Here is a 24,419-nt window from a genome sequence, read left to right on the forward strand (position 1 = left end):
AGACGAGCGAACACTGCATCAGAAAATCCACGCACGTCTCCACACAGCCTCCGTACGGCTCTGGAGGGCTTATGTATGCTTCTGGGGACGGAGGAAGGGACCGTTGAACGACCAGTGGAACGTCACTTTCACGCGCAGGGTCCTCAGGAGGGAGAGCCGCAGCGGCGCCCGGAGGGCGCGCCTCCACTTGTGCGGCGAGAGCCTCCACCCTGCGGTTTAGGAGAACGTGCTGCTCGGTCATTAAATCGATCCGAGAGGTGAAAGCGGTGAGGATCCGCTGCAACTCACCGATTACCCCTCCCGAAGCCGCCGACGCGCCTTGGTCTTTCATTGGCCGTTCAACAGCCGGTTGACGTCCCTCGGGGTCCATGACGCTGGCCGAGATATCCTGTTGTGAAAGCGTAGGAACACGGACCCACAACAGGGGGCGCAATGAACGGACAATGGAGGAAGGTGAATAACAAGGTTTACTATTGTGAAACGAGCACAATGAATACAACAATCACAATTTGGGGTCGAATCCGCTGGTGTCGTGTGGGCAGGCTCGAAGGTAGGAGACGTCCGTCTCAGTCGAACCGGAACCACCCAGATCTCCTCTGCCACCGAACCCTGGAAATACTGGAACCGCCAAGTCCCGAATTCCCAGGTGGCCACTGCCTCCGCTCGTCGGATCCGGTACTGCTGGCGGGAGAGAGCAACAACACACAGGTGTGGATGCGACAGCACCCAGTAACGGAGAGGGGAGAAGCCGCCTCCACCTCTTGTCAATGTATAGCAGGAAGGTGAGTACTTATCCAAGCAATGTAGCTACCAGTAGTCAACAGTCCTGAAAAGGTTTAACAAGTTTTAGCTGGCTGTTCAGAATATGAATGCAGAGAATGTTACCTCAGTCTTAGGCGATATCTCGGCCCTGAGGTGGAGACGCCGTCCTCCTGATATACCTCTGTGCTGAGTGGAACAGCTGTGTCCGGTGATGGGTGACAGCTGTCACCCCGGCTGCTCCCATAAGGCGGCAGCGCCCTCTGGTGCCTGGAGCCCGCACTCCAGGCAGGGCGCCCTCTGGTGGTGGTGGGCCAGCAGTACCTCCTCTTCAGCGGCCCACACAACACCGACATTGTTTTTGGAAAGTTACACACCGATTTAATGTTAATTTTAGTGACCTCCGATTGGCGTAACCGGGTGTCATTACTGCTGACGTGAATTACAATCTTACCAAATTTACGCTTAGCCTTAGCCAGCAGTTTCAAATTTCCTTCAATGTCGCCTGCTCTGGCCCCCGGAAGACAATTGACTATGGTTGCTGGTGTCGCTAACTTCACATTTCTCAAAACAGAGTCGCCAATAACCAGAGTTTGATCCTCGGCGGGTGTGTCGTCGAGTGGGGAAAAACGGTTAGAGATGTGAACGGGTTGGCGGTGTACACGGGGCTTCTGTTTAGGGCTACGCTTCCTCCTCACAGTCACCCAGTCAGCCTGCTTTCCCGGCTGCTCGGGATCTGCCAGGGGGGAACTAACGGCGGCTAAGCTACCTTGGTCCGCACCGACTACAGGGGCCTGGCTAGCTGTAGAATTTTCCACGGTGCGGAGCCGAGTCTCCAATTCGCCCAGCCTGGCCTCCAAAGCTACGAATAAGCTACACTTATTACAAGTGTAGCTTGTAATAAGTGTAACAAGCTCGGGTGAAGAGGAAAAAGAAAAATATACCACAGGGTCTAAAGCAGACCTGGGCAAACTGTGGCCCGGGGGTCACATGCGGCCCTTTGCATGTCTCTGTCCGGCCCTCATGAGGTCTGTGATTATTATTACGTATATTAAAAATGTCAAGCTTGTGTGTTGCAAATAGAGAGGTTTATTTAGGTATATTTAAATATTTACATATTATTACAATAATAAAAATTACTTATAAAAGCTATTAAAGACCTATCCAAGATGGCGCCACGTGAAGGCGCCCTGGTATTCTGGTGCTCCCTGTTTTGTCTGTTTTTGTGCATAAATCGTGTGTCATCGTGCTCCTACACCCGGAGCTTCTAAACTTCAGATCATCAACACCCACGAACATTACTCCAGTTTTTTTAGTGCCTGCAGCTGAATTGGTTCACTTCTTGGCCAAAAGAGTGAGACGCCGGCGGAGAGGAAAACGAGCTGGAGCTCTCGTGCGCCTCAGACGAAGGGGCACGCGCACGCCCCTACCTTGGATATTTCTCTCCAACGTCCGCTCACTCCACAACAAGATGGATGAGCTGGCACTGCTGATGATGAAGAATAGAGATTTCTCCTCATCTTGTGTACTGTGCTTCACGGAGACGTGGTTAAATGCACAGACACCGGACTGCGCGCTCCAACTAGAGGGATTCCAACTCCTCCGCGCAGACAGAGACCGAGCACTCTCTGGTGGAAAAACTAGAGGGGGAGGACTCTGCTTCTATATCAACAACGCCTGGTGCTCCGATCTGACTGTGATCTCCCAACACTACTGTCCCTCTCTGGAATATCTCCTCATAAACTGCAGACCGTTCTACTCTCCACATGAGTTTAACTCTTTCATACTTTGCTCTGTGTATATTCCACCGAGAAGGGAGCACGTTAGATCATTGTTACATGACAGTGAGTGGTGCGTACCGAGCGGTGGCCCGTGCAGCTTTGGGACTCTCAGATCACGTGATGGTCCACTTGATCCCCGCATACAGACAGAGACTAAAACTCTCTAAACCTGTTGTGAGGACATCGAAAGTGTGGAGCAATGAAGCTGTGGAGGAGCTACGTGCGTGCTTGGGCACTACGGATTGGGATATGTTTGAGGCTTCAACAGACAGTCTAGATGACTACATGGACACTGTGACGTCATATATTTCGGATGGGGATGAGTCTGCCTACAGGAAGGAGGTGGACGAGCTGGTGACCTGGTGTAGCAGCAACAACTTGGAGCTCAATGCCCAGAAAACAGTGGAGATGATCGTGGAAAAAGGAAAAGGAAAGGAAAGGAAAAAAAAGGAAAGCCACAGCCCCCCCACCCTCCCTCGCCCTCACCAACAGCCCCATCACCACTGTGGACTGTCACCGCTTCCTCGGCACCACCATCACCCAGGACCTCAAGTGGGAGTCAACCATCAGCTCCCTCATCAAGAAGGCCCAGCAGAGGATGTACTTCCTGCGGCAGCTGAAGAAGGCCAAGCTGCCTGTCCAGCTGATGGTGCAGTTCTACACGGCCATCATCGAGTCCATCCTCTGCTCCTCCTTCACGGTGTGGTATGCCGGGGCCACAGCCAGGGACAGACACAGACTGCAGCGCATTGTGGCCTCTGCTGAGAAGGTGATCGGCTGTAGCCTTCCATCTCTCCACAACCTGCACGTCTCCAGGACTCTGGGCCGAGCAGGTCGGATCACAGCCGACCCTTCTCACCCTGCACACAGTCTATTCAAACCACTCCCCTCGGGCAGGAGGCTACGGTCCATCCGGACCAGAACCTCCCGCCACAAGAACAGTTTCTTCCCCTCTGCCGTTAGACTCATGAACTCCTCATAACTCAATCACCTTAACCTTAACTCTGTCACTTTATCATTTTATCACGGGTCACTTTAGACAGTGTACTTTGGTTTTAATTGCACTCCTCCCACTGCACTGTTTTTCTGTTTCTCTTTCTTTTTGTTTTTCTGTTGCACACAGCCTTTCATATTTCATGTCATTTTTTTATCTTATATTTTGTCTTATTTTGGCACATATTGTATATTTTATCTTAGCATTTTATATTGCTCTGTGTTTAATGTTGCACCATTATATCGAAGCAAATTCCTAGTCTGTGAATCCTGTTCATTGGCAATGGCAATAAACTTCTTCTGATTCTGATTCTGATTCTAAATAGGTAACTTTTTGTAAAATTTGTAATGGGAGACAGCCGAGTTATCGATGGTGTGGCCCTCGGACATAATTCAGGTTCCCTGGTCTAAAGTGCATAGCAAAAGTGCATTTGTGGTATGTCCACCTCTGCTTTGCTATTTACACAGTGTATAATCTGAGCACAAAGTAAGACACAGGGTGTAAAAGGGATATATCTAGTCTTTTTAGTAATCATGCGTGTGTTTTGGGCATAAAATGATTTACACCAATCAGTGTCATCCCCTTTAAGAGCCGGGTGTGCCAGCAAGTAGCACTTTGCCATTTACATGGCAGACTTACTTGGTAACAGTGAGAGATTTTTTACCGTGAGGAAACGGGATGGGAACAGCAGTCCACCACTGCTCCCTGAGGTGAAGCAGTTAAACACCTCATGCCTGGAATGCATCCTTATCCTCAAAATCTTCGTGCTTCCATCTGCATACTCAGGATGAAGAAAACCAGTGTTAAACCAGTTTTGTGTTAAAGTTTTGTGTTTTCACCCAGAGATAAGTGGTCGCGGGTCTCAGCTTTGAGTATCTTGTGATGGGCCAACATCCAATACCAGGAGGATTTGTAAACTCTCTAATAATACTGAAAATAATCTTCAGTCCTATAATCCTCAAGGCTGAGGCAGGATTACCTCTAAACTCATTCTGGTTTAATGAAGGGTGAATCTTAAGCAGAGATTTAAAAGTAACGATTGTCAATGCAGTTGTAATATGGAGAGGTAAATTGTTCGAAAGAAAGACAGTACAGGCTTGGTCACCACTCTGCTTAAATCTGAAACTTGAAACAGTCAAAAACTTTTGGTTAGACAACCCGACTGACCTCACAGGAGTTTAGCAATATAAAGTTTTTAAAACAAGCAGTGGCACTGATGGACACCAGACCTAACAAACTGGAGGATGAGCTTATCTATATAGCCAGTTAACTAGTTCTTCACTCAATTCATTTTCTACAGAGTAAATGCCTTGAGTTTACTATGTTAGGGTAGTAGCATCTCAGAAGACTTACATGCATTTGTTGCTTATTGATAGCTGTGCAGTCTGTTATTCTGCCTGTAACCTTTCCAAAAAGTTCTACATTTGTACTTGAGTCCTGCCAGATGAAAGAATTGTGACACCTGTCTCCACAAAACCCTCTAGGTTCAAAGAGAGATTCTGCCCCCAGTGGAGTTCAAGTATTGAACACCATACCAGACTGTCAAGGTGAAGAAATAACAAAGCCAGATAGTGAGGCTCTCACATTACCAGTCAATTTATGGTCTTATCCTCAGCTATGATCATGAAATTTGGGTAGTGACCAAAAGAACAAGGTATAAGTGGCATAAATGAGGTGGTTCAGGCATCTGATGAGGCTGCCCCCGGTTTCTTGTAGGCATGTCCAACTGAGAGGAGGGCCCAGGGAAACCTAGGAATCCCCCAGGAAGTGTTAGAGGTCTTGACAGTGGATAAACTGAGTCTGGTCTGCTTGAGGTTTCCTCCTCAAATCATCAGAGGGAGTTTTTCTTTACCACTGTTGTCTGTGTGCTTGCTCTAGGGGTTGGTAAGGTTAGACCTTATTTGTGTGAGACACCTTGGGGCAGTTTTGTTGTGATTTGATTTGTGATTTTTATATATATATATATATATATATATATACACACACGAGGTCTATTAGAAAAGTATCCGACCTTATTATTTTTTCAAAAACCATATGGATTTGAATCACGTGTGATTGTGTCAGCCAAGCTTGAACCTTCGTGCGCATGCGTGAGTTTTTTCACGCCTGTCAGTTGCATCATTTGCCTGTGAGCAGGCTTTGAGTGAGGAGTGGTCCACCCCCTCATCGTTTTTTTCATTGTTTAGCAATGGCTCAGAGACTGCCGCTTTGTTTGATCAAAATTTTTTTAAGAAACTGTGAGGGACATCAAAGTGGACACCACTCGAGAAATTCAGATGGTTTTTGGTGAAAATTTTATGGGTTTCAAAGAGATTACGGAGTGTTACTGTTACTTTAAGGACAGCCCAGAGTGACTGGTGGTGCGCCGCGCTCCGAAGCCGCCATCGACAGGCTGAGCGACCATTTCATTTCTAAACGGATGGCTGTATGGATCCGTGACCATCGTGTGCAATTTCTCTGGTTATCACAAGAGCTGGACATCAACGATTTTCTGGCAGATTTCACTTTTAACAAGAGATTTGGTCATGGAAAGCCGAGCGGAGGCTTCGCGTGTCACAATGGATTTGATACTGGAACGAGACAAAACCACCTCCGTTTTGGTCTCACAGGACGGCTTTGAGATGGCGTTCAGACAGCTGTCGGTGGTTTTTCCATCGAGTGATTATCCGAGAAATTGTGGATGTGCCTGGACATGCCAGAACATGCCCTGTGAGGCTTCATCATGGCGTTGCTTTGCGCCATGCGGCACCACCGCAACGCACGAAGCCTCCTCTCCTCTTTCCATGACAAAAACTCCTGTAACAGTGGAATGTGCCGTTCATTTCCAAACTGGACGCTGTGTTTTTTCCGGGATGTCATCTGACTAGCACAGGAATTGTGAAAAGACGTGGACATCAGCACTTTTTAGGCACATTGAGACAGACTTGCGGAGGAATTCCGCGCGTCGCGGTGGTGCTGCATGGCGCAAAGCAACGCCGTGATGAAGCCTCACAGGACATGTTCTGGCATGTCCAGGCACATCCACAATTTCTCAGATAATCACTCGATGGAAAAACCACCAACAGCTGTCTGAATGCCATCTCAAAGCTGTCCTGTGAGACCAAAACGGAGGTGGTTTTGTCTCGTTCCAGTAGCGAATCCATCGTGACGCGCGAAGCCTCCGCTCGGCTTTCCATGACAAAATCTCTTGTTAAAAGTGAAATCTGCCAGAAAATGGTTGATGTCCAGGTCTTGTGATAACCAGAGAAATTGCACACGATGGTCACGGATCCATTCAGCCATCCGTTTAGAAATGAAATGGTCGCTCAGCCTGTCGATGGCGGCTTCGGAGCGCGGCGCACCACCAGTCGCTCTGGGCTGTCCTTAAAGTGACAGTAACACTCCGTAATTTCTTTGAAGCCCATAAAATTTTTCACCAAAAACCATCTGAATTTCTTGAATGGTGTCCACTTTGATGTCCCTCACAGTTTCTGAAAAAATTTTGATCAAGCAAAGCGGCAGTCTCTGAGCCATTCCTAAACAATGAAAAAAACGATGAGAGGACCACTCCTCACTCAAAGCCTGCTCACAGGCGAATGACGCAACCGACAGGCGTGAAAAAACTCACGCATGCGCACAAAGGTTCAAGCTTGTCTGACGCAATCACACGTGATTCAAATCCATATGGTTTTTGAAAAAAATAATAAGGTCGGATACTTTTCTAATAGACCCCATATATATATATATATATATATATATATATATATATATATATATATATATATATATATATATATATATATATATATATATATATATATATATATATATAATTAAATTGAAATGAACAGGGGTTAATATGCTGCCATTGTGTGAACTGCACTCGGATAAGTGCAACAAGAGCAATGCCATGTGTGGCATATGCACCCACTCGTATGGTGTTAGAGGTGAAAATGAAGCTTGGAAATTATTTCTATAGTGAAAGATTGTTGCTTTAAACAAAGTACTGTTTGTAGTCTGTTTGCATAGTGAAAGATTGCCATTTTGCAATTTCAAAAGGATACTTTTTCTAGCCTCTCCCAGTACACCACCAAGTAACGGTTTCAATCAGCCAAGGTATTCTTGAGTTACTGCATTCCAGAGAAAATCAAGATGGCGCCAGTAGTGTTGATACTGGATGATGGACAACCACCTTTTTCAAAAGAATCCTTCCTCTGTCCTCCCCCAATATACCACCAAGAAATGGTCTCAATCAGACAAGGCTCAATTGAGTACAGAAACAAAATGTTTACAGATGGACCCCTAGACAGAATGGGTGAAAAAAAACAATGCTCCCCAACTTTCATTGAACAAGGGCATAATAAAAAATTTTGAAAGACCAATTGCTTTTTTTAGTTTCTATCTGTTGTATTTTGTTCATGTGAATTTGCACACATATGCAGCTGGCACATGAAATTGATTTTCACGTACATATTTGCACATATACTGCAAGCTGGTGCAGCCAGTGATTTTCAGTCTCATGTCCATAAAATGTACAAAGTGAAACAGCAGCATTTTTACAACATTTTCCATTCACTTGCCCACACGGAACAGTTTGAAGAAATAATAGATGGTCGGATAAAAGCTTGAATGCTTTGAGGGACACTTACTGCACTGGCCTCTTACTGCCACAGAGCACCTGTCCAACAAAACTCAGTGACACAAGCACACAATGTGTTTACACTAGCAATCAATAACAGCGGCTGGGTGCCAGTATTGACAGCTGTGTTTGTGGTGAACCTTTGAGCTCTAAGACCTTAACCAGACTGCCTACCCATTCATGCCCAATGTTGGCCTGGTGAATACACATACAATGCACAAACACTAAAAATGGCACCAGTACTAAGTTGACACCAATATTTGGAAAACAGGATGAATCTACAACCCCAATTCCAATGAAGTTGGGATGTTGTGTGAAATGTAAATAAAAACAGAATACAATGATTTGCAAATCCTCTTCGACCTATATTCAATTGAATACACCACAAAGACAAGATATTTAATGTTCAAACTGATAGACTTTTTTGTTTTTGTGAAAACATGTGCTCATTTTGAAATGGATGCCTGCAACACATTTCAAAAAAGCTGGGACAGGGGAACAAAAGACTGGGAAAGTTGATGAATGCTCAAAGAACACCTGTTTGGAACATTCCACAGGTGAACAGGTTAAGTGGAAACAGGTGAGTGTCATGATTGGGTATAAAAGGAGCATCCCCAAAAGGCTCAGCCGTTCACAAGCAAAGATGGGGCGAGGATCACCACTTTGTTCTTAAACTGTTGGACTATTTTTTCATGCAGTTGTTTACAATGTTTCTCAACATTCAATTGCAAGGAATTTAGGGGTTCCATCATCTACAGTCCATAATATAATCAGAAGACTCAAAGAATCTGGAGAACGTTCTACACATAAGCGGCAAGGCCGAAAACCAACACTGAATGCATGTGTCCTTCGATCCCTCAGGCGGCACTGCATTAAAAACAGACATCATTGTGTTAAATATCTTACTGCATGTGCTCAATATTTCAGAAAACCATTCTCAGTTAACACATTTCTTCACTACATCTACAAGTGCAAGTTAAAACTCTACCATGCAAAGTGAAAACCATACATCAACAACATCCAATAACGCTGCCGCCTTCTCTGGGCCAAAGCTCATTTGAAATGGACAGACGCAAAGTGGAAAAGTGTGCTGTGATCTGATGAGTCCACATTTCAAATTGTTTTTGGAAATCATGGATGTTGTGTCTTCTGGACAAAAGAGGAAAAAGACCATTCAGATTGTTATCAGCACAACGTTCAAAAGCCAGCATCTGTGATGGTATGGGGGTGTGTTAGTGTCCATGGCATGGGCAACTTACACATCTGTGATGGCACCATCAATGCTGAAAGGTACATCCAGGTTTTGGAGCAACACATGCTGCCTACCAAGCAACGTCTTTTTCAGAGAGATCCCTGCTTATTTCAGCAAGACAATGCCAAGACACATTCTGCACGTGTTACAACAGCATGGCTTCGTAGTAAAAGAGTGCGGTACTAAATCAAATCAATTTTATTTATATAGCGCCAAATCATAACAAACAGTCGCCCCAAGGCGCTTTATATTATAAGGCAAAAGCCATACAATAATTACAGAAAAACCCCAACGGTCAAAACGACCCCCTATGAGCAAGCACTTGGTGACAGTGGGAAGGAAAACTCCCTTTAAACAGGAAGAAACCTCCAGCAGAACCAGGCTCAGGGAGGGGCAGTCTTCTGCTGGGACTGGTTGGGGCTGAGGGGAGAGAATCAGGAAAAAGACATGCTGTGGAAGAGAGCAGAGATCAATCACCAATGATTAAAAGCAGAGTGGTGCATACAGAGCAAAAAGAGGTGAATAAAAAGAAACACTGGGTGCATCATGGGAAACCCCCCAGTAGTCTAAGTCTATAGCAGCATAACTAAGGGATGGTTCAGGGTCACCTGATCCAGCCCTAACTATAAGCTTTAGCAAAAAGGAAAGTTTTAAGCCTAATCTTAAAAGTAGAGAGGGTGTCTGTCTCCCTGATCTGAATTGGGAGCTGGTTCCACAGGAGAGGAGCCTGAAAGCTGAAGGCTCTGCCTCCCATTCTACTCTTACAAACACTAGGAACTACAAGTAAGCCTGCAGTCTGAGAGCGAAGCGCTCTATTGGGATGATATGGTACTATGAGGTCCCTATGATAAGATGGGACCTGATTATTCAAAACCTTATAAGTAAGAAGAAGAATTTTAAATTCTATTCTGGAATTAACAGGGAGCCAATGAAGAGAAGCCAGTATGGGTGAAATATGCTCTCTCCTTCTAGTCCCTGTCAGTACTCTAGCTGCAGAATTTTGAATTAACTGAAGGCTTTTCAGGGAACTTTTAGGACAACCTGATAATAATGAATTACAATAGTCCAGCCTAGAAAAAATAAATGCATGAATTAGCTTTTCAGCATCACTCTGAGACAAGACCTTTCTAATTTTAGAGATATTGCGCAAATGCAAAAAAGCAGTCCCACATATTTGTGTAATATGCGCATTGAAGGACATATCCTGATCAAAAATGACTCCAAGATTTCTCACAGTATTACTGGAGGTCAGGGTAATGCCATCCAGACTAAGGATCTGGTTAGACACCATGTTACTGGTACTAGACTGGCCTGCCTGCAGTCCAGACCTGCCGCCCGTTGAAAATGTGTGATGCATTATAAAGCACAAAATATAACAACGGAGACCCCGGACTGTTGAACAACTGAAGCCGTACATCAAGCAAGAATGGGAAAGAATTCCACCTACAAAGCTTCAACAATTAGTGTCCTCAGTTCCCAAACGCTTATTGAGTGTTGTTGGAAGGAAAGGTGATGTAACCCAGCTTTTTTGAAACATGTTGCAGGCATCCATTTCAAAATGAGCAAATATTTGCACAAAAACAATAAAGTTTGAACATTGACTATCTTGTCTTTTGGGGTTCTTGAACTGGGGTTGTAGCTTTTCTACTGTGTCTGTAGCATCACCTGTACTAAGCATGCAGTTTTTCAATGATATATATTTCAAGCATGGAAAATAACTGCCCCTGTGGCAGGAACAGCACCACTTTTAAGAAGAAAAGAGTTGGACACAGTACTTTCCATTCAAAGTGAATGAGGACTAATAATTGAGTCACAAAAGGTGTAAATGAGGGTGGCAGAGTGGATGAGTGGTTAGTACTGTTGCATTACAACAAGACGGTCCTGGGATCACTTCCGCCTGGTCCTTTCTGTGTGGTTTCTCTCTGTGTTTGCATGCATTCCCTCTGGGTGCTCTGGCTTCATGCAGGTTAGGTGGATTGGAAACTTTAAACTGACAGTAGGTGTCTGTGACAGAATGTGAATGTGTTTGTCTGTCCGCATGTGGCCCTGTGATAGACTGGCAGCCTGTCCAGGGTGTACCCTACCTTTCTTCCAATGACCGTTGGGATAGACTCCAGCCCCCTTGACCTTTAAGTGGAATAAATGTATATAGAAAATGAATGAATGATTACAAATGCCTCAATGTGCATGTCAGACCTAAGCACCTAAAACATGTTTTCAAATTAAAGATGAGTTCGTTCAGTGTTGGAAGCATGCATTAGCTGAGCCCAGCTGTCATGAACCAGCACTTCGTAGCACCTTGCTATTGGCCATGGGCCAACCAGGCTTTCAGTACCACTGAAGATGGCAAAACAACATTTACAGTCCAGCCTCAGTATACCATGGCAGACACAAAATTGTATAGTGGCCATTCTAGAGTGGGAGCTATCGCCAGGTAGGGGTCAATTATTTGTGTGATCATAAAGATTCAAAAAAGGTACAGTTTGGACTATCTATGACTGAATGTTATTGAGTTATGAGGTAAAAACAACAAAGATGGCGACAAAGGTCATTTTCAGTTTGTACAGGGGTCAAAAGTTAAAATAATCATGAAATGCCGGAACATGTTAGCATCATAACATAGTTTTGAGGTCTTAAAATATGCTGTTTTAATTCATTTAAAGCTCTAATGCCCAGTGTTAGGTAGGGCGGGGAGGTGCCCAAGGTGCTTTTGTTGTGCGATGAAAGATTGACTGACCCTGCCTTTGTGTGCAATATGGTCTTTGCAGAATCATCGCCTAGTCTGATTGCAGTATCTGAGAAGCTTGAGTGAGGAATTAAACTGTCAAGGCTCAGATCCAGGCTTTAAATGACTTCCTGGACTTGACCTTCAGAAGTGTATCTGTATGTGGCAAAAGTGTTGAACTTGTTGAAACATTCAGTTATCTTAGCAGTGACATTTATGTCTACAGGTGAGAGATGGCAGAGAAGAGCTTATGGTGTCAAAAGGTCATTGGACAGGTGTCCAATGTGGATATCTTTGCAGCAGAACAAATATACAAGTTTACCATACAGTAAAGCAGGAAGCACTAGGGACCAAAGGTGACCACTGGATGTCTTTGGTCACCTAATAATTACTTATGCCCCGTTTACACCGGACTGAGGCCTATGTAAGACCTACAAGATCATGACATTTTGTCAAGTCTCAAGTCTTGGTTGGTCTCCATTGTAATCTGTTATTTGTATTTACAACAACCTTACATTGCAACTGAATTGTGTGAGTGAAAAATATGTTAATATCAATAGCAGTCAGTCAAGAATCTTTTACAACCCATAGGATCAAACTGGGGGTAAACGGAAAATGAGAGACAACAACATACACAATAAACAAAATGACATATACGAGGTCTGTTAGAAAAGTATCCGACCTTTTTATTTTTTGCAAAAACCATACGTATTTGAATCATGTGTGATTGCATCAGCCAAGCTTGAACCTTCGTGCGCATGCGTGACTTTTTTCACGCCTGTCGGTTGCGTCATTCGCCTGTGAGCAGTGGTCTTCTCATCGGATTTTTATTGCGAATAAATGTCTGAACGATTTGGAGCTTTGCTGCATCAAATTTTTCCAGAAACTGTGAAAGACCTCCAGGTGGACACCATTCGGAAAATTCAGATGGCTTTCAAGGACGATTTTATGGGGATTACACAGATTAAGGAGTGCTCCAGCCAGTTTAAAGACCGCCCACAGCGTCTGAGAGCTCGGCGCACTCTGAGCGCCAATCGACAGGCTGAAACAACCAGATAATTTCCAAAGTGAAGGCTTTGTTGATCCGGGACGTCGTCTGACTTCCACAGAAATGGCAGAAGACGTGGACATCAGCACTTTTTCGGCACATTCCACTGTTACAGGAGTTTTTGTCATGGAAAGAGAAGCGGAGGGATGCGCCATGGAGCCGCTCATGGCACGGACAAAAGCACCTCCGTGTTGGTCTCACAGGACGGCTTTCAGATGGCTTTCAGACGGCTTTCGGTGGCTTTTCAGTCGTGTGACTATCCGAGAAATTGTGAATGAGCTGGACATGCCAGAACATGTCCTGTGAGGCTTCATCATGGCGTTGCTTTGCGCCATGCGGCTCCATCCCAACGTGCGAATTTCTCCGCTTCTCTTTCCATGACAAAAACTCCTGTAACAGTGGAATGTGCCGTTCATTTCCACACTGGACGCTGTGTTTTATCCGGGACGTCGTCCGACTTCCACAGAAATTGCAGAAGACGTGGACATCAGCACTTTTTCGGCACATTGAGACAGACGTGCGGAGAAATTCGCGCCGAAATGTGCCGAAAAAGTGGTGATGTCCACGTCTTGTGCCATTTCTGTGGAAGTCAGACAATGTCCCAGATCAACAAAGCCTTCACGTTGAAAATGTTCTGGTTGTTTCAGCGGGGCTTCAGCCTGTCAATCGGCGCTCGGAGTGCGCCGCGCTATCAGATGCTGTGGGCGGTCTTTAAACCGGCTGGAGCACTCTTTAATCTGTGTAATCCCCATAAAATCGTCCCTGAAAGCCATCTGAATTTTCCGAATGGTGTCCACCTGGAGGTCTCTCACAGTTTCTGGAAAAATTTGATACAGCAAAGCTCCAAATCGTTCAGACATTTTATTCGCAATAAAAATCCGATGAGAGGGGTGGACCACTGCTCACACAAAGCCTGCACAGGCGAATGACGCAACCGACAGGCGTGAAAAAACTCACACATGCGCACGAAGGTTCAAGCTTGGCTGATGCAATCACACGTGATTCAAATCCATATGGTTTTTGCAAAAAATAAAAGGTCGGATGATTTTCTAACAGACCTCGTATTTTCATTTTGGACACTTATTTGTTTTACTGATCTACAATTTTCTTCATATATTACACTACTGTTGTAGTTCCTCCACGTGAATAAAGATGTATTTAGAGCCAAATTATGTGTAATACAGTATTCAAGACAAATATGTGCCATATATTCTGAAAGATGAGACTGTTGTGAACATTTTAATATGCAACATATAGGCATTATACTTGACGGGTGGTGACCAAGTGGTTAGTGCACTTGATTTCAATGTGGAAGGTTCCCGGTTCAAACCCCACCATGGCCACATTTCTCCATGTAATGTGGAGTTGCACCAGGAAGGGCATCTGAAGTAAAACCTGTGCCAATTCAACATGCAGATTCACCTCGGATTTGCTGTGGTGACCCTGAGTGCAAACAAGGGAGCAGGCGAAGAGACTTACTAGGCATTCTAAAAAAGTACCTTAAAAGGGGAATTATTGAAAGTCAGTAGCATTGAAAAAATACCCTTGGACCTCAGAATGTTAACATGATAAAAAAAAAAATAAAGAAAGAAAGAAATAAACAAACTGGCCCTTTAAGCAAATATGCTAAATAATACTTTACGTGACATTGCTATGCTAGCTGAATTATATGTTTCTGGTAACCTCCTCTGCACTAAGATGTAAACTGTGCATTTACTCCTCTATGCAGACAGGTTGTGTTTGGTGTATACTGTCGGGTGTCTTTCCTTTCCTACACTTTATGTTTTGCAGAATGATGCATCCATGAAGAAAAGTGTACAGCCTTAATGGACAGTAGCATTGTGGCAATGCCAGTACTCTAAATGATGATGATGAAGTAATTTTATTAGATGTGTACTACTAATAAAGTCGCTACAGTATCCATTCAGTGGCTATATTTGGTTTGAAACAATTGTGGGCCATGCTGCAGCTCAATGAGCACAACTTTATGGCAATATTGGATTTGCATCAATGTGATCTAGTACCTCAATTTGCCTGGTGTTTAATGCAATAGCCTAGAGAAAACCAGACGTTCTTGCTTGGGTATTTCATCGAGACAGTGTCTCTTGTTCTTTTCAGTTTATTTATGTAGCGCCAAATCACATTGTGTAATTTCGGTTATGCTACTCTATCCCTGAACCTTAACCCTAACCATAATATGTCATTTATACATTTGGCTGGCAATATCCAGTACAATGTAGAAGTCAGCAAATGTAAAATCAACCAGCAGGGAGTGGTAACCTAATGTCCTGAAGGATCTCCAAATTTTTTAGCTGGAAGACGGTCACTCTCCCGACCGAAGTATAACTGCAACAGACAGTTAAATAGCCACCTGCATCAGCTGAACATACAGCGGGTAAAATAATTATCGAACACGTCACCATATTTCTCATAAATATATTTCTAAAGGAGCTACTGACATGACATTTTCACCAGATGTCAGTAACAATCCAGGTAATCCACACATATAAAGAAATCAAACCATAGACTCCATAAATGATGTGTAATAATGTGAAATGACACAGGTAAAAAAAAAAAGTATTGAACACATGAGGAAGGGAGGTGCCAAAAGGCATGGAAAGCCAAGACACCATCTGAAATTTAAATAGAAATTAGAATTACTAATTAGAAAGTAATCCTGCCCCTTGTCAGTGCAAATTAATATCAGACCCCAACTGAAGGCATATAAAAAGGTCTCATTACCAAGTTGTCACACAAAAAACATCTCATGATGGGTAAAAGCAAAGAGGTCTCTCAAGATCGTTACAGCCTTACTGTTGCAAAACATTACTGATGCCATTGGTTACGGAAGGATTTCTAAACTTCTGAATGCCCCAGTGAGCACTGTGGGGCCATAATCTGGAAGTGGAAAGAACATCATTTCACCATAAACCAGCCAAGACCAGGTGTTTCTCAAAAATCATAAGCGTTCAGTCCCAACTGAAGGCATACAAAAAAGGTGTCTCATTATTAAGCTGTCACACAAAATCCTCATGATGGGTAAAAGCAAAGAGCTCTCTCAAGATCTTTACAACCTTATTGTTGCAAAACATTACTGATGGCATTGGTTACAGAAGGATTTCTAAACTTCTCAATGCCCCAGTGAGCACTGTGGGGCCATAATCAGGAGGTGGAAAGAACATCATTTCACCATAAACCAGCCAAGACCAGGTGTTTCTCGAAAATCATAAGAGTTGTCCAAGTCAAGAGCCAAGGACCACTTGTGGAGAGGTAGGTACAATTGTTTCAAAGAAAACAATAAGTAATGCACTCAACCGTCATGGCCTGTATGCACACTCACCACATAAGACTCCATTGCTGAAGAAAAAGCATGTTGAAGCTTGTTTAAATCTTGCTGTACAACATCTCGACAAGGCTGTGAAATAATGGGAAAATATAGTCTCGTCAGGTGAGACCAAAATTGAAATACACACATAATGCACACCATGTTTGGAGGTCAAATGGCACTGCACTGTCACATCTCCTCTTGTGATACTGCTGCTCCAGCAGACCACGCTGTAGAAAATGGCAGATACCACTACAGAGTCAAAGAAGGTCCTCAGGAGCACCCCCTGCACTCCAAAGGATCTGAGTCACCTCAGCAGGTCGAGCCTCCTCTGTCTGGCCTTTCTTATAAAGTGCAGTAGCGTTGTTTGACCAGTCCAGTGTATTGTTTAGGTGAACACCCAGGTACTTGTAAGAGACCACTATCTCATTATCTGTTCCCTGGATCTTCACTGGTGTTGGCTGAGAATGCCTGTGCCTGCGAAAAATCAACCACCAGGTCTTTGGTTCTTCCCCCCATTGATGTGGAGGCGGTTCCACTGACACCAATCCACAAAGTCCTGGGAAATGAGAGTGAACATTTCAGCAAGGCAAGGATTCCAAATACACAGCCAAGGAAAGTTTCAGTTGGTTTCAGAGAATGGAAAAAGCTGCAACAATGTCCCAGCCAATCAGTTGACTTAAATTCAATAGAAAATCTAAGACAAGAACTAAAGAGAGGTCCACAGATCCTTCAAGATTTAAAGACTATTTGTGTGGAAGAATGGGCCAAAATCACACCTGAGCAATGCATGTGACTAGTTTCTCCATACAGGAGGCATCGTGAAGCTTGAAGTATCAAATAAATTTTAGTAAGTCTATTCAATACTTTATCCATGTGTCATTTCATTTTATTACACATAATTTCTGGACTTATTTGTTGTGGTTTTGTTAGGTTTAAAACCACCTAAACATCATAAAACTGTAACAGAGAAAGACACAACAGTCAAATAAGAGTCAGAGAGTAGAATTCAATTGTAAATGCTCGCGAGGAGTGCAGCACAGAGACAAACTATTCTAACAATCTCCAAACTGCACTAAACTCTGGCTGCACTCTCGCTCTTTTTATTAGGACGTCATACAGGTGCGGTTGTCAGCATACGTGGCATAAGCAGTTGAGCAATCATAAACAGGTCTTGCAACTACAGTTGAGCAAGATTTGCGACTTCTGGTTTCTGCGACCTCAGGCTACTGGTTTGGGGAAGGTGCGGTCAGGACTTCTCTCCTGGGCTCCGTTCTTCAGGTGTTATCTTCAGTCAGCACATGTCGGTTAACCTTTTGTTCTTTCCTGTGGTTGAAACCACATGCGTGCAGTAGAAACATCATTTGGCAACACAGCTAGTAACACAATTTGCAATACAGCATACTTTCTTTTGGAATCATATTCAATCTTTACAATTCTTTTGCACAAAAGCAATTCATATGATCATATACAAACATTTTCATTCCTTATTATTTATTTTATATTTTATTATATTTTTAATGGTTTGATAAGTTGTTTTGGACATCAACTCTTCTGACCTCGCTTTGCGACATCACATAAGTTCCTTTTTCTCTCTAACTGCAAGGATAAAAACAACTCATGTAATCATTCATTTGTAACATACTTTATCAAGAGGTCATCAAGAAGTCAGCAACAGACTTCTAACAGATACAATGAGTTATTTCCATTACTAAAGTATTAATAAAAGAATGTATAATATAAGGAATATAGACTAGAAGAATGTATAATAAAAGAATGTGTGATAACTGACATATCCATATATACATAAATCCAACATTTCCCCCCTGTTTATCATGCATTCTTACGGTATAGAACATTCACCCATGAACAAAATTTATTCCAACAACCACTTCTTTTCAGATTTTCAGTTGTGGGATCATCCAACAGTGGTAAGGGTGCATTTACACTCGGGAGGCTTGGAGGTCATTGTCGTCATCAGGTTCACCGTAGTCACCTGGGTCTGGGAACAGGTCGGGCAAGTGCACGCTGTCATCAAAGTCATCATGACAGCAGCCTTCTTTATCATCTGTGTCAGGGTTGTCTCCTAAGAGGGGGTACATCTGAGCATTGTCTTTTCCTGCTGGTGAGATAGCAGTGGTGATCATTCTAGTGATTAGAGATCGTAGACAGGGTATACAACAACATCCACACAAGGTCAAAATAGCAGCAAAGACAGCAATAGAGATGAGTGCAGATGAGACTAACGTGCGATATCTCCCAAACATATCCAACCACGAGTCCCAAAACGCAGTGTTAACTCCGCTGTGCTCCTTCATTTTATGATTCAGGGTGCGCAGACCCTCGATAGCCAGGGTCAGGCTGCCATTAGCCGCTGTATTGTTTGGAATGAACGTACAACACTGTTCTCCAAACATGGCGCAAACCCCACCCTTTTCAGCCAACAGCATGTCAAGGGCTATGCGGTTCTGGAATGCCATCAAGGATGTGGCGGCTAGTTGGGAGCGCACTGCTCGGAATCCTTCCTCAGTCCAATTGCTTAATCTTTGAACATTGTAATGGATGTAATTGATCCTATCTACATTTTTGTTAACAGTACACCACCAACAAATAGAGGATTCAAAACCAGCTGCGATCTGATCAGCTAATTTATACTCATCTGGAACCCCTCTAGGGACCCCTATGGCGTCAATGTAAGTTGGATCTCCAGCAGTCTTCCATGCGTTTCGCTTAGTGCGGGTCCAATGTTCAGGGACGACTGCTTTGGCATTTAAAGTTAGTTCTTCACCAGTCATGGGCAACACTTGTACAGGCAAAAGGAATGATACTAGAGTACAGTGACCCGAGGCATCGTTTGGTAATCTATCAAAAATCCTATTATCTCCACACCACCACCACACATCGCTTCTAGCAATGGGTTTAAAAGGGCTTGGTGGTGTGAGAGTGTGGCTACACCACACGGTCTCATTTAGTTCCCCTAACTTTTGACCAGTACCTGGAAGCTTAACACAGGTAAAATTTCCCTCTGCCACATCTTCAGAGAACAGGGGTTTATTTTTGGCCATGTTGGCCACAGGATAGATGGTATCCCAACTTATGCACCTGTGATTTAAAGGAATGAACGTGTTCACCATAATTTCAAGCAAACAATCGGAGGTCAAAGGGGCTGGTACTACACGCAGTATTGGACGAGGCCCTAAGCACACTACACAGTCTTTTTTGGCAGGTTTTGCTGCCTGCTCTGCCATGAGCAACCAATTGTTTCTTTGTCCACTAATTCCTGTGGTCACCAAAACCAATCATCGGTTTCAATTTTCCCATTTATGATCTGAATTTTTGTCACAGACGTTTGTGGACCCAATGACAGTCCTACCGCTGTGGGTGTCGTCGGAGAAGAGTCAGTTCGTTTTGTTATGTTAGTACAAATTGAGAAGTCGGTATGTGGGTCAGTGTAAACACCGGGCCTGTACACAAATAATGTTAAATGATAACAAGATGCCTCTGTATATGAGTGTATTCTGGGAGGTTTTTCTAGAAGCGGCTGATCGGTAGTATTAAACGACAGCAGGAGATGGTTATCATGTCGAGTCAGAGTTAGTCTACGCTTCCACTCTTTGGCATGCTGGGTGGTAGGATATGGTGTCCAGTCACTACCAGTATACGTAAAAATTGTTCCCCAATCTTGGTCCCAATCAACACTGGAGAGATACCATTCATGCCATTTCCAGTGAGTGCCGGAACTCATTTCTGGAGTGGCCTGTCCTCCCACCCGTATGATTGAAAAAGGTATAACAATTTTTGAAACAAACTGAGTGGCATTGTAACAGACATAAAGGTCTCTGGTAATGACTGTATCAGTTGTAGTCGGGGAGCAAGGATTAGTGAACTGTCTGGCCCCAGCAGTCCCAGTACATCCTCCCCTACAAAAAGAGCGTCTCACTCTGTTGCGATTATAATCATCAATTGCAGGGTCATAATCATAATTGTTAACCGTAGGATCATACTCATGGATCACCTGTTCAGTTCTATTTACAGTGTCAATTGTCCAATTTTCAGCCAATTTCCCCCTTAGGGGTATTCTTTTACACGAGTACCGTTGTGAAATCCGTGAGTACCATCCCCAAAAGATAAGTAACAGGAGTATCACCTGTATACTTCCTGTGATACACATCAGTTTAGGTAAGGCCATCTTGTCAAAGCCGGTGTCAGCCTAAGTTCAGGTCAGTGGCAGTAAAAACTTCACTGGCTTTCGTGTCAACCCTGGATCTTAACACCAGAATCCCACACTATTACCAGACTTTGCTTCACTTCCCTTACTTGATTACCGGGTTTGCCCAGATGACCCTTTTAACATGTGTGAGGTGTACCCAAGTTCCTCTCTCTGCTATTTTAAGGGCTGTTGGGGTTGTCAACAGGACCTGATATGGTCCTTCCCACTTAGGTGAATGCCAACATTTCCTCTTGATGCTCCTGATTAGAACCCAGTCACCCGGTTTCACCAACAGGTCGTCCTGTGGAGAGATGGGGGTTTCTTCGTCAGTGGGTGTTTTCTGTTTTTCGAGCATTTTTCTCATATAATCTGCTAGGTTAGGTTCATCTTCTATGTCCCAGGGACTTTTAAAGTGAGGCAATTTAAATGGTCTTCCAAAAAGGGTCTCAAATGGTGTCAATCCTATAGTACTAGTGATGTTCATGTACAGCTGTACTAGTTCAAGACACTGAGTCCATGGTCTCCCTGTTTCTTCCATTGTCTTTTTGAGTCGGTTTTTTACTGTTCCATTTGTTCTTTCTACTAATCCTGCGCTCTGAGGGTGGTACGCACAGTGGTTTTTTAGTTCAATGCAAAACATAGTTCCTATGTTTTTAATGACTTCATTTACAAAATGAGCGCCATTATCACTATAGATTCGTTCAGGTATGCCATAGCGGGGTATGATGTTTTTGCATAACGATTTGGCTACAGTCAATGCATCAGGTCGTTTGGTTGGAAAAAGTTCTACCCATTTGGAAAAGGCATCCACAATTACTAAACAATATTCTTTGCCCTCACTTTTACTTAGTTGAATGTAGTCCATATGTATAACCTGAAAAGGATATTGTGGAGTGGGAAATTTTCCTCTTTTAGGTCTCAAATTGCCTTGGGAGTTGTGTTTGGCACACGTGAGACATGCTCTGCAAAAATGTTTAGAGTACGTGTTAAATCCAAAGGTTGTATAGATGGCATTAATCTGGCTCATCATCCCCCTTGTGGAGACATGAGAAATTCCATGGCTCAATATGGCAGCCCATCTATACAAATTTTTAGGTAAAATGGGTTTCCCCAATGGTCAGCAATAAATGCCATCACGGATAGTAGCTCCGCGTTTAGTCCATAAGTCCTTTTCTACATCTGAACTCTGATGTTGCATATCAGAGAGAACTTGAGAAGATAAACTGTGTTTGTCAACAGGAAGTGTGATGTCCTGTACTGGGTCAACATGGAGTACACTAAGCTCTCCTGCTGCAGCAGCCTTTGCAGAAATATCTGCATAATGATTTCCTTGAGATACAGAGTCAGATTTCCCTGTGTGAGCTGCACATTTGCATACTGCAATTTTGGAGGGTAACTGAACAGCAGCCAGGAGGCGGTTTAGTTGTTCTCCATGTGTGACAGGTTTACCAGTGGAGGTCACCATCCCCCTGTTTTTCCAATGTTGAGCAAATACATGAACGGACGCAAATGCATATTGACTGTCAGTGTAAACAGTGACTGGTTTGTCTTTATATAAGGTGCAGGCATGTGAGAGAGCAATTAGCTCTGCAGCCTGAGACGAGAAATGCGGTGGCAGGCGCTCGGCTCGCAGAACGCGAGTATTTGTGACTACAGCATAACCTGTTAAAGTTATGCCCATATCATTCTTCCTAGAAGATCCATCCACGAAAACTACATCGCCAAGTGTCAGGGGCGTGTCTTGTAAGTCCGGTCTGGATTTTGCTACAGTCTGAGTTGAATCTAGACAGTCATGTGGTTCCCCGTCATCAGGAAGTGGAATCAAAGTTGCAGGATTCAGTGTGGTGCATCGTTCGATTGTGACATGCGGTTGGGACAGCAGCGTGGCCATGCAAGACAGATGGCGTGCCGGTGATAAAAAGGTCATGTTGGTTTGTAGCAGCAATGCCGACACTGCGTGTGGCACTTTGAGGATTAGTGGGTGGAAGAGGACTACGCCAGCACTGCATTCCACAGCCATTGATGCTGCCACAACAGCACGTACACAATGGGGGAGGGCACAAGCCACACTATCCAATTTGGCAGAGTAGTACGCAACTGGGCGGAGTTTGGTTCCATGTTGCTGTGTGAGTACGGAAGTCATAAAGTGGCCCTTACAGTCAATCATTTGTACAAAAGTTTTGTTATAATTTGGAAGTGCCAAAGCAGCTGCAGAGGTTAATGCTTGTTTTATTTTTGAAAATGCGTCTTCTGCTTCAGAGGTCCATTTAACAGTTGTGTTCATTGAAATGTCTTCAGTGTACATTAATCTGTTTAAAGGGTGCACAATTTGTGCATAGTCAGGCACCCAACTTCTGCAATAGTTTGTCAGGCCCAAAAAGGACATCACTTGTCGTTTAGTCAGTGGTTTGGGGGCCTGTAGAATGGCTGTTTTCCTGTCTGCTACGATTGTTCGTCCTTCACAACTCAAATTGTGACCCAAATACTTTACTTCATTTTTCCACAACTGCAATTTATTCTTACTGACTTTGTGACCTTCTTTCGCCAGGTGGAATAATAGAGCAAGAGTGTCTCCTACACATGTTGTTTTATCGGGTGAGACCAGCAAAATATCATCAACATACAGGAGAATTTGACTGTTTCCTGGTGGAACAAAGGATGCCATGCTGGCAGACATTACTTGCGAATAAATTGTGGGACTTTCACAATAGCCCTGCGGTAGGCGAGTAAACGTGTATCGCTTTCCCGCAAAGGTGAAAGCAAACCAGAACTGACTATCCTTGTCTACAGGAACGGAGAAAAAGGCATTGCTGATGTCCACAACCGTGAAGAACGTAGCATCAGGTCGAAGAGAATTCAGCAATGTATGTGGGTCAGGTACACAAGGTGCCCTCTGGACTACAGCATTATTAACAGCCTGCAAGTCCTGGACCATTCTCCAACCAGTGGAAGGAGCTGCCTTTTTCACCGGAAAAATTGGAGTGTTGCATGGTGAATCAGGACACTCCACAATGACCTTTGCTTGAATAAGATCTGCTATGACGGGTTTGATGCCTTCCAATGCATCGGGTTTTAATGGATATTGTCTGATACAAGGTCTGTATTCAGTCTTTGGCCTGATGACTACAGGTAGTGCTCCCTTGACTAGTCCAACATCAGTTGGCCCTGAAGACCACAAATGTGGCGGTACTTCCGTAAGGAGTGACTGCTCTTCTTGAGTTAGTACAAAATTTCATGCATCAGAGCTATCATCAGTATGAACTCCAACAGGAGCGTCGATTGGAAGATAAATTTGAGTCCTAGTCAACCCTGTCTGAGGGCTTTCCCAAATATCCCTAGTTTTCCTCACCCAATTGGTGGTTTTTTGTCCCATGTCCACTAGTGCTGATAAGCAATGCCAAGGGACAACAGAATCTTTGAACAGGGAAACGTGTGGTGGCCCGCTTTGTTTGTACAAATGCATCACAGCGTCCGATAACTGTTCCACTCCGCACGCCGCGTTGGAGATCCCATCACTGTAGATATAGGTCACCAACGGTCGTGGAGTAGGAAGAGTGCGTAAGGTGGTTTCATATTGCAAGTCGGGACCTGGCGTATTTTTGTACCACATAGTTATGTGGAGTTGTTCTGCTGACATTTCGTCCTGGACCTGTGTTAGGGTGTCCCTTCCCCAATTTAGGAGTAAAGAAGCAAAGTTTTGCGGTTCA

Source organism: Thalassophryne amazonica, chromosome 9 (genome assembly GCF_902500255.1).
Source record: "Thalassophryne amazonica chromosome 9, fThaAma1.1, whole genome shotgun sequence".
NCBI classification, from domain to species: Eukaryota; Metazoa; Chordata; class Actinopteri; order Batrachoidiformes; family Batrachoididae; genus Thalassophryne; species Thalassophryne amazonica.